At 36.9% G+C, this 12760-nt stretch overlaps 1 pseudogene; it reads left to right on the top strand.

Moving 5' to 3' along the window:
• Positions 1-4429: 4429 nt before the first annotated feature.
• LOC149160394 (L-type lectin-domain containing receptor kinase IV.2 pseudogene) lies at positions 4430-6715 on the top strand (annotated as a pseudogene).
• The last annotated feature ends 6045 nt before the right edge of the window (positions 6716-12760 follow it).

Here is a 12760-nt window from a genome sequence, read left to right on the forward strand (position 1 = left end):
TCTTCTAATGTCCTTTTTAAAACAATTTTTTCATCCTATTCAAGGATGTTCCCCTAATTTATGTTCATGCATTGGCTCATTAAGTTTTGTTCATTGTAACTTCAATTTTGTTCATTAAATGCATCATTGTTATTGCCATATTTGCAAATCAAAACTTGGTAGTTGATTGTCACTTCCCTCAATGAGTGTTCAATATTGTTCATGAATATAATGAGTACTCAATATTGTTCTTAGGTGTGACAAAAGTTTCATTGTCTTTTATCCTCATCAGCAATCTAACGTTATGAACGTAGTTATGCAACAACTTATTACTTACTACTTAAAGTAGTTATAAACATGAATCACACCTATCATGCCAAAAGTAGTGTACTACATAAATGAATATGTGAATGATTAAACTCGTACCTGAGTTAATGCCTACTGATGGCGTACCTCAATATCCTTTCCGCTTACCAATTCCCAAAGGCGCCAGTACTGCAACCTTTAGCTCTGATACCACTTGACACATACCCCGGTAACCTCGCATGTAAAAGTAGGGAGTTAGAATTTTTATACAATTACCACAAGTAATTAATCAATTCACAACTCCACAAATCATCACTAACCATTAGATATACTATTCATTAGTACATCAAGTAATTTGCCATCAAGGACGGTAAGTTTCATAACCATTGCATAACCTTTACCATCACTGTAATAACATAAACTGTCTCATGAATCCATGCATCCATTTCTTGATATCCTTAACCATGTTAAATAATCATGTACTAAGACATTATGGTTGTCACATCAGATAAAGAACCATCATCATTAAGGACCCATCATTATCAACGGACACATAAGGCAATCACATCAATCACACCATTTGAACACGGATATACCCTGGAAACCCTGTAGGGTCAAAACCAGCAAACGTTTAATCTTATTATTAAACGCTCGTGAGGGTTTTCACCCCTCACTCAATGGCTTATAAGGGATTCCATCCCTTAACCATTGTATTAAAATCTTTACAATGAATTATCATTAAGCTGTCACATAACTAGCTAAAAGCTAATATAATTTTCATGTAATCTTTTATCTACATACCGCCACATGCAACATTCCTTGTGGCATAATTGCTCTAGCAATGGACAATACTGCAGCTTGAACTCATCTGCATGGACGAATAATCCTTTTCCTGCCATTGTTAAACATCACTTTCCTTTGGCACCAACCGCCATCTTTTACTGTCAATGTTGTTGACACAATCTTGGCAACAAGTTAGTTACAATATCAATAATCCATTAAACAACCTCTATAAATGATCTTTAATCATCTACTCATCTGCATGAGCAAGCATCACATACTACTACTAGTACATCTGTTCGAGTAAATTCTTGTTCTACTTTTCACACATATCTCTCTCTAAGAGATCTATCCATTAGTTATACAAGTCCATGTTTTCTCCTAAAACATATAACACATTAGTTATGTTTACATACCAAGTAATAACTACTGCTCTGCGCCCTTGCACATGCATTTCTTTCCACAGTTATTTCCCAAGATTTTATCATATTCTTGCTAACATACAAAGAACACATACTTGAAGTACGTATTCTCTTACCAAAAGAAGCTACAAGAATGAATAACTATAAGCCCAAAAGCACGCAATTAGCTAACCCTTCACACAATAGTGAAGTCCAATCAACCTGCAGTAACACTGGTGATTAGATTATCACATCAAAGAGACGAGACGCCCAGAGAGAGGTTCTTTCACGGTGTTTAAGAATGGTCACTGCATTCACAGAAAATATGGAACACAAAAATCGTAATACGGTGCATGTTGTGTGCAAAGACATTGAGGCCAAAGTTTCATTGTATTTGCAGAAAGCAATGGCTTATAATCAGCCACTAAGGTTTGGAGACGAGAATACAGCCGACGTAAGATTAAATATAATCGATTCGGCTGGAGTGGAGCATCTCGGAAATCCTCTTCTACTCCATTCTCAAGTGTTGAAGAAGGCTGAGTTTTTCGAAACCAAGCTTTTCCAGGGTGGATCTTCGGCTAAGCGGCCGTTGGAAAAAAAAAATGAAGGTAACCTGTTCTTGCCATCATGCATGTAATGCATTTTTAAAACATCGACAGTTATCTAGATTCATAAAGCAATTAACATGAAATTCCCATCTAATTTATAGGAGGAAAAACTACATATACTTAGCCTTTCTCTTGCAGTTTCCTAAATCATTTAGCAAACCACCTTCCTTTTCCATTAAATAAAGTGTTGAATTCTTTACCTGGTGTGGCGGTCGAATCCTTTGGTCGCACCGTGTTTTTTTTATTACCTCGAGTGCCCTCCCTTCTATCTGCCTTTACACGTTTATGTATATTCCAACCACCGCAGCATTACCATCTGACAAAGAACTACATACTCCGGAGCCACGTCAAGATCTGTATCTAAAGAGACCATAAGCTATTGTTCCATGATGTGACCGATATTCTGGGAGTTATTTTCCGGCAAAGAACCCAGAGATTTGCGCCCGTCAACCAACTCTCCAAAGTGCGTATGTTCGGCTTTGTTAAGATTCTAAAACCGGAATTCCAACTTCTTGGCCAGCTTTCATTTCAGATAAAGCGTTCTTGGCAGCCACCACTACGGGACGATTAGGTTCAGTATTCATCCCTGCCTTCCGCAGGTTTGGAACTGGCGGAGCGCCATTTGGATGAATTTGGTCGGCAGCCATAGATGGTTCGACAACACCTGTAGCCGAAAAAGTGTAACAGACCTCTTCCACTATTTCACGCATTAAAGATTCATTTAATGCCCTCCCGAGAAAGCGGCCAGGCACTTCGTAATGCCCTCAGTCTCAACGCTCCTCCACTCTTTCTTGATTTCAGATTTTACAAACAATAGGAATTAGTTTTGTAACTAATTCATAATTTAAAAATTATCTTTACCCCAAGTTATTATGATGGAGATATTACATAATTATAAATTTTAATATTTAGTTAAGGCTAATAAATATTTCTTTTCATCTATTTAATTTGATGTCAAGATTTAGTTCCTCATCTATTTGGTTCGAAACAAGTCGACTAAAAATCTTTTTACCCAAAAATCTCTTAATATTTACATATTATGTTATTTTTTTATTAATTAAAATATTTAAAACCTAATTAAAAATAATAGAAATTTCGCGCATCATGAAAGATGAATTAAAATATCTAGAAATAGTACTTTGAATGAACTCTTGGTGAAAGATTTGACAGCAAAACATTAGATAAGGTGACTAAAATAGAAATAGTTTATTTAAAAAAATTATAAATATAATTAAAATAAATATGATTAATATAATTATATTTTTTAATACCGAATTGTTTTATCCAAATAATTCACATTATTGAAGCAACTCTCGTAGAAATAGTGATTAAATATTATGATCTAATAAATTTGCTTAAGTACTATATTAAATAAACATGGAATTTGAGTAATTCAAAATTTTAAGAGATTTCATTAGAAGGATTAAATTAAATTTATATTTAATTGAATTTTTAAGAATTATTTATTTATTTGTATAATGTTTTAAATTATAAATTATATATATGTGAGGGGAAGTGAGAGATATTTTTAGAATTAATAAAACTAAAATTTTAATTTTCTAATTTTTTTCTTTAATTTTAATTTTATATAAAAAAAATTATAATAAATATTTGAATTGAATAGTTTTTTACTATAATTTTGATTATCAAAAATAAAAAAATAAAAAGTATTTTTATTGATTTTAGATTTATGTGATTATATAGCTATTCAGAATGTATTTTTTTACTAATTAAGTTAATTTTTGGAACCATCTACTATGGTTTATCTAACAAGAATGAAAAACCATATCTATCATTAAATATAAATAAGTTTATCCAACAAAAATAAAAAACCATATTTACTATTATATATAAATAACAAAAATACATCAAATCCCATAAACAAACCAAACATCAAGGCTACAGATACATCTCTGCAACGCTTAGATCAATTTTTCTCTTGGAAACCTCCAAACGAAAACTTTCAAACTCTTGAAAATTATTTTATTATTAATAAATTTTATTTTATAATTAAGATTTAATAATAATTGTTTAATTAAAAAACCAAATATTTATTAGAAAATTAATTTTCTCTACTTGATATTCTCAAATCTAAAATACACTTGTTTCCTTTTTATTTTAACTATATTAAAAAAAAAAAAAAAAAAAATCCAATATAAATGTAAACGACGTGAATTATATTTATTGAATTTAATACCGTCTATCTTTGGCGTTGTATTTTATACAATTACTTTAAGATTTTAAATTCCTATTAAATATCAACCATATACTTATTAAATGCCACAACACCGAAGTCCTTTTCAAAGATTTGAATGCGGCTTTTTAAGGTCTCTGTGCAGCTTTAGATATCCGTCATCTATGTATTCTTTTCAAGAAGCAATTTAGCTCCACCCAGAGAAACGATCAATGATGCTAAGACCACGGCCCAGCCTCCTCCTGATAACCTTCACCTCTCTCTTCCTAACACTTATTCCTGCACAGGTCAATGATGATCATTCACAAACCACTTTCATCTTCGACGGCTTTAATGGAACCCACCTGATCTTGGAAGAGGAGGCTTCAATCATTCGCTCCAAATCTGTGCTCGTCCTCACAAACCAGTCACAGTTCATGCTCGGCCGCGCGCTTTATTCAGTTCCCGTGCAGATGAAAACCAACGGGACACTTTCCTCCTTTAGCACTACCTTCGTTTTTTCCATGGTGAAGCCTCCCTCTGCTGAAGCCGGACAGGGATTTGCCTTCATCATCATGCCACACAGAATTCCCATCGGCGCTGCGGCGGAGCAGTATCTGGGCTTGCTTAACCTCACCAGCAACGGGCAGCCATACAATCATCTATTCGCAGTGGAGTTCGACACGATCAGAAGTGTGGAATTCAATGACCCCGACGACAACCACGTGGGTGTAAATATCAACAGCCTCATCTCAGTGGAGACCAAGAAGGCCGGATATTGGAATGGGGAGGACAGCTTCCATGGATTTAGCCTCAAGAGTGGACAGAACATACAAGCCTGGATCGATTACAACCATTCTCAAAGTCGCCTCAACGTTACAATCATGTTGGCCGGCTCGCCCAGACCGCAGAAGCCTCTGATATCTTTGAAAATCAATCTTAGCGACGTTTTGCAAGAGAAGATGTTCGTTGGCTTTACAGCGAGCACCGCGTCCGTCAGGGAAAACCATTACGTTCTCGCGTGGAGCTTCACTACTCAAGGCATGGCGCCGCTCCTCAATCTATCGCGTCTCCCTTCTTTTGCGAACATGTATTCCAAACACCCGGGCCGGGGATTCATATCCGGCATCACCGTGGCCACTCTGCTCTTCGCGCTGGCTGTTGCAGCCGTGTTTTTGATTAAAGAGAAGTTTGGAAAAACGATCGAAGAATGGGAGATGGAGTACTGGCCCCATAGATTCACTTACAAGGAACTGAGCATCGCCACGAGCAACTTCCGGCAAGAAAACGTTTTGGGGGAAGGGGGATTTGGCAAAGTCTACAAGGGCGTTCTTCCCAACAGCGGCAAAGAGGTCGCCGTGAAATGCCTAAATAAGGAGGTTACGGAGGGAATGAAGGGTTTCATTTCAGAGATATCGAGCATGGGTCGCCTAGAGCACCGAAACCTGGTTCATCTCCGGGGTTGGTGCCGAATGCATACACAGCTTTTCATCATTTATGACTACATGCCCAACGGCAGCATGGATAAATTCATCTACGGGAATCCAACAACAGTCCTGCCGTGGCATCGGCGGTACGTGATTCTGAAGGGCGTCGCCGCTGGGTTGCTGTATCTGCACGATCAATGGGAGAAGAGGATCATCCACAGAGACATCAAGTCGAGCAACGTACTGCTGGATTCGGAGTTCAATGGGCGGCTGGGAGACTTTGGTCTGGCTCGACTGTACGACCACAATGGGAATCCGCAGACGACTCATGTTGTAGGAACATTGGGGTACATAGCGCCGGAGCTGCTACACACGGGGAAGGCTACGCCGAGCTCGGACGTGTTCAGCTTCGGGGTTTTGCTGTTGGAGGTGGCTTGCGGGAGGAGGCCTGTTGATCTGTTGAAGGGTGCCGAGCAGATGATTTTGGTGGAGTGGGTGTGGGGACTTTACACAGAGGGGAGGCTGCTGGAGGCATCGGATCCAAAGCTGGATAAGGACGGATATGATGTGTGCGAGATGGAGGTGGTGTTGAAGTTGGGGTTGTTGTGTTCTCACGTTGAGCCGGAGAGCAGGCTGGGCATCCGCCATGTTTGCCAAATACTGGAAGGCGAAGCTCCTCTTCCTGACATCCGCAGGCCTTCTTTTAACGTGACTAAAATGGGACGTTATCCCAGGGGCCTCTTTAGAAACAGCACCGATAAGTTTTGGGGGAGTACGTCTAGCAGAAGCCTTTCAGAAGAAATAGTCGCTTCGACTTCCGATAACGCTCCATCTTTCGAGAAGGGTCAAATCAATAGGTTTAATCACCAGGAAGCTTTCGCAAGGTTGACAGGTTCTACGAGCAATACTGAAAATTCATCCATTGCGCGCCCCTGCAGACCTTCTTAAACCGGTGATGGGGATGGAAGGCTTATCTCTGACGCAGCGATACAATGCTCTTATTTACTTTGTTCCAGGATATATTGCACCGTTAAGCCATATGCAGACTTTACTAGCATTATAAAATACTTTCTATGTAAATAAATATTTCATAAGCTTTCTTTCTGCATCTTACTTAATGTTTTTCCAAATGATTTTCAACTTATTTTTTATTTTAATTATTAGATTTAATATATTATAAACATTTATATAAATTTATTGCTCCTTGGAAAGGCTTCGTTTTAAATAAACGTTATTAGGTTTATATAATAACATATATATAATATTTCTCATATATATATATATATATATATATACATTTTTATATTTATATTCTATAAATATTTTTTATAATATTTTAAATTATCAAAACGAACTAATATTTCGAGGTTTATAAAAAATTGAATATATAATAATGGCAACTATTATTTCAAAGAACCTCGGATGCGGGTGGCTGCTTGACATTCAATGGCGCGCCACATGACAGCCATGGGCCGCCACGTGATGAAGCTCCTCCATTAAAAGTTATACGCCGCCAGTACCCCTCGTCTGAAGCGGCCTTGAGCAGTCTTAATGGAGCAAAGGGAGGGAATTACTATCCTGCGGAAGGCATTCATGGCTGGTCATTTCATAGGTTATGGAGAACGGTTTAAGAATGAGGAAGGCCTGGAGAAGGGCGCTCATTTTGGTAATAGGAATTTGCAGTGTGGTGAGAGTCTGTGTGAAGAGCAGGAGGTGGAGAGTTGGGCCGCGTTCCAATTCTCGCTTGCGTTCCTCGTACCAGTCTTTAGCCTATATAAGAGTTGCTTGGTCCCAAACTGGGAAGCGTTTGCTGTGGGGAAGGCGCAGCTCCATAGCTGGTTCTCGTCGGCTGGGGAAAGAAACCAAAGTTTGGTGGCTGTCATGTTGCGGGAGAGAATGCCCTGTCGGAGAGGGACCTGGCGTGGAGAATCCTCTCGACCTCCAGCTGCTGACATTCACCATCACTGTTGTTGTTGTTATTGCCACCGGAGGATGGGAGCCACCCCTATCCAGCCCAGTCAAGTCATGGAAGTGGGCAGCTCAAGCGGAGGGAAGCACAAGTTACCTGCATTTGGTTCTGTTATATTTACTTTGGGTAGTTCTGAGGATAATCCAGGCATCAACGCCCATATCTCTGTGCTGTTCACCCAAGCTGAGGAGGAGAACGCAGAGGGATCGTCTTTGGTCCTGGCGGAAGACAATGCTGTGCAGAGCAAAGGCAAACGCCCAATGGGGGAGCAGTCTACTGAAGAGGAGGGCTCAGCAAGCAGTCGAGGGCAGCTCCCAGTGGAGGAGGCAGCGAATGAGGAGAGCAATTCTGGGTCGGACCGCTCTCAATACACTCCCCAATCTCGAGCTATCGAGCAGCCGGAACATGTGCCTTCTTCGTCAGCCATGGAAGAAGAGCCAGAGGTATAGCCCTGGCGGGGGGTTCTGTGTCAGGCCGTGGGGTAAGAAAAATTACAATTTCCTGGGTCACAATATTGTCTATGTTTTGTTTCCGACAAGTTTTGTATGCGGTCTCCTTCACGGCAGTGGGGATTTAACTTTCTGTTGGGCGCAAATCCTTGGTAATTGCCTGGTTCTTGGTTTGTTCATGTTTTGGTCTTCAGGTTCCACTGTAGGTTGGGGAGTAGGTTTGTTTGGAAAGGCCCCTGCGCGGGCAGTTATGGAGTCACTATGGAAACTGTCAGTTTTTTGTGTTTTGATCTCTCTGGTAGCAAGGCCCTGCGCGGCGAATGTGCTTGTTTGAAAAGGCCACCCATGAGCCGTTGTAGGCCTTGGGTCAATAGTCTCTCAGATTGTAAAGTTATATGTACATATTAATAGAACAGTAGTTAATCTTGCCGAGCAAAAAACTATTATTTCAAAGAAAGTAGTAAGCTCAAATCCATAAGAGCTTAATACTTCATGTTGTTTGAAATAGTCTCCAAGTCAAACGTCCTAATAAGAAAGTGAGGAGATAAAGGACACATGAATTCATCATTCAAATGGGAAGGAAATAGCCTACATGAAAAACAAAAGCACAATACTACCTTCAATAAACTTGGATCGTGGTGCATGTGTTAAGGTTTATAACATGCTACCAACTATCTAAACTAAGAAGGAAAAATGAAGGTAGATGGCGGTGGCTCATCATCGTCCAATGGAAGAGGAAGGTGAGATTGTATCCAGGATTAATATAGTTACTATATTGTAAAAGGAAATGAAGTATATTTATATTTGAAAGAGAGTATCATATAGAGTGAAATAATTTTGTACTAAATAGATTTCCTTGAAGATCACAACCTTGAAGATCACAAATTTGTAGCTTTGGAAAATAAAAGTAAATATTAGAGAATTTTTGTAATAATGTATTAGTAAATAATAAATCAATATTCATTAAAATTTAATTTCAAAATATAAAAAATTAATTAAAATTATATGAATAAAAATTCCATTAATTTTATTTTTTTTTGTAAGGTTGGGCACTTTGCATTATTTTGAAAGGAAATTACATAATCAAATATAGATTACTATTAGTTTTCCCAAAGAGAAACCATAACGATAGCACACATTCAATTTTTTTTGTTTATTAATACCTCTACGGATCATAGCATCCTTTAGACAGAAATTGTTATAAATAGGTTGGTTGTGCCAACCCTTTTTATAATACGACATAACTAAAAAAAATATATCACCTACTGCATAAATAAAATTATAATGGAGCATGATAGATAGTGAGGAGGATCCCTATGTATATGCAACTAATGATCACCTTCGTCATCTGAGGAGAAGGTGATGTCGGTGATATCTTGGCTAGAATGCTTACAATCAATGCAGTGGATTTTATCCTCTAACTCTAAAATTTATATTACAATTTCTTTATGGGATTTAGCTTTATATGTGAGCATGCACCCCATGAATATCTTTTTGTACCAATATACATTTACAACTTATGTATACCATGAAAATTGGGACCGAGAGGAGGTTCCTATATTAGGAATCCATTCTCGAGTGGCATTGTTGACATGGGTGTTACGAATAGAGCATTGATTCATTACTACATAGATGTGGGTTTTAAGACAATATTTTCAAAATTTTTTGAGTAAATTGCCTCAACTTGAGACAAAAAAACTTGTAAACTATCTTAAATATTGTCTTTAAGTGAGTGTCTCAAATTATTGTCTTCAAAAAATGTCTCTATAAAGACAATATAAAACACAAATATTATTGTCTCTTAAGAGAAAATTTATTTTTGTCTCTAAGGAGACTATAGCTACATTTAAAGACATATTAGCTCTATAAGACAATATGTATCTAATCTTAATTATTGACTCTATAGAGATGATATGTCTTTAATCCCAGATATTATCTCTCTATAGACAATAAAAAACTCTCTTTGCAAACAAAATATATAATGTGAATATTTTTGTTTCTTTAGTGATTAATTCATGTTATAACATGATGGAATTGAACCACCAACCTCCCACTTGTGAGACAGGTGCTCTTCCAGTTGAGCTAGCACCCTTTAAAGAAATGTGTTATTCTCCATTAGAAAAGAGAAAAATCAATAATATGAAATATACCATTATATTAATGAAGAAGAATTATGTTATGTTTTTCTACATGACGATTTATTACGTGGACATCATGGGATTTATTTTTTCCCTAAATAACCTCTTACTTTTATACATTGACAAATTAGAAGAAAAAAATAGTTGAAAGAACACAAAAGGTGAACTTGAGCTTCTAATTGAAAACATATATATAGCATATGATTTAGATTTTATGAAGACCAAGCCAACCATAACTAACTTATCTACCTTAGCAACAAAAAACAACTATAAAATCACAAATACAATCAACAGTGAGGATGAAAAACCCCTGCATAGCGAATTCATTGAAGGACAATGTAAATCAATGGATAAACATCACATCTACTTCCTATGTGTAGAGTGATTTATATGTAGAAAACAAATACATGCCTAAATGCATGAAGCTTTTTTATTACATGACCATTTAGTTTTGTAGGGACACTTCTATTTTACTAATGAGACCTATTGTGTAATCAACCCAAATGAGGTAGTTTGATATTTCAATTTGTAGTGACATTTTGATTTTACCAATGGCAACACTTATGCAGCCACCAACTTTTATAAGTTCCAGAAATATTTCCAATGTGAACTATCTTTGGCTAATGACAATGGACTAGAAACTTGTGTAAGTCATGTAACTGGTAACAACATGGAAAACCCCTCGAATATGTGTACCTAATATACTGAATGTGGGATAATTAAGGAGATATACAGTGAAAGCATAGCAAAGAGGATTTTGACGACACTATTTATGGAAGAAAGTCTCATTGATACAAAATCTAGCTACAATGTCTCTAAACAAGACCTTGACTATTTTCATAACTTACTTCCAAACACGATCCATACTAACATGACCAAAATGAAATCCCTGAGATAGTGACAGGCTTAAACAAGGTCATCAAACAAATTTGTGACGAATACTAGTAAGCTTATCGTATTGTTAAGAATAAACAATTTTTTTAACAAATACCATCTGGACATGCCCAGAGACCTTAGGTACTATATCCTTAGATCTATTGGCTACAACATTTGCCAACATTTCTATGCAATATATTAACCATAGTGATTAGGGAATTTTCAACCACCGCATTGACCTTTTATGTCTTAGACTTGACATTTTTAATGAATTTTTTGCATAGTTAGTTTCCAAACACTACATCAACCTTCATGTGCAAAACTATTATTTTCCATTTTTAATAACTTTTGTGCAAGAAATTTGATATAGTTAGTGATATCCAACCACTGCATTGACCTTAATATTTCAAAGGTTTCCCTTTTTAATGCTTTTCGAATCATGAACTTTTAATCAGCCATTGAACTTTCATGCCCCCTCCAAGGTGGTTAGATTAAGTTTGTGTTAGGTCCCTATAATACTAGTGATTCCCCCATTACTATTGTCGTTGTATCCCTTATTGTTATTGTTGTGCCCATATTGTCCCTATATTATTATTATTGTGCCCCATAGAATCCCACTATTGTTATTTTTGTGCCTTTATATTATTATTGTTAGGTCAGCTTGGTTATATTGTGACCCCTTGGACTCTTATATATAGAAAGGAGGTTTTGTCATTTGAATCATCCAATAATTTTTCATTTTTGTAATGTATAGGAGGCTTCCCCCTTGAATAGGCTGAATCTAAGGCATTGAACTATCTTTTCTATCTTTTTGTGAGCTTGTTTCATAACATTTGGTATCAGAGCTTTGGATTCTAGGGTTTCGCTGCTCCAAACAGGTCATCATGGAATGATCAATATAAATTTTTTTCTGTGACATTTCAGAGGCTAAAAATAAAACCCTTTTGATACGAAATCTCACTGAACTTCAAGTCTGAATTTCATATCTTGTCTTGCTACATTTTTGGAGATATGATCTCAGGAAGTTAAGGTTTTTTCAAGCTCCAGAATTTCATCTAAAATAGGTCATCATGGATTTTTCACTATAACTCTTTCGCTACGAAGTTTTATAAGCTAAGAAAACAAACCCATTTGAGAAGAAATCATTCTGAACCTCGGCTCCGAATTTCAGATCCTGTCTCGCTATATTTTTGGAGATATAATTTGAGGAAGTTAGGGTTTTTGCAGACCCCCGAATTACATTCCAAACAGGTCACCTTGGGAAAATCGTCATAACTTTCGCTCTGAGCATCAGATTGAATTTTCGTAAGAAGTTACAGAAAGAGGATAGACTGTAGTTGTTTGGGTATCATTTTTAGAACCTAAGGTTGAAACAGTGACCCGCGGCATGTCGTACAAGTTCGCTCTACTGAACCAGTCTATACTTAGGTCATCGTGGGAGATTTGGCATAACTCTTCATTGGAGAATCCAATCTTGATCAGACTTGCGGGGTTAGAAATATTACTCAAAGGGTTACCACAGGAAGAAATTTCAGACCTTGGAGATCCAAAATTATAGAGATACATTATATTCAATATCGAGCTCCTACAAAGTGAAAAAGGGTCTGTAGTTTTTAAATTTTTTTTGCATAAGCTTGGTTTGAAAAATTAGTTT

Source organism: Pinus tabuliformis, chromosome 5_2 (assembly GCF_031772625.1).
Source record: "Pinus tabuliformis cultivar Carrire ecotype Pingquan chromosome 5_2, CPIR1, whole genome shotgun sequence".
NCBI lineage: Eukaryota > Viridiplantae > Streptophyta > Pinopsida > Pinales > Pinaceae > Pinus > Pinus tabuliformis.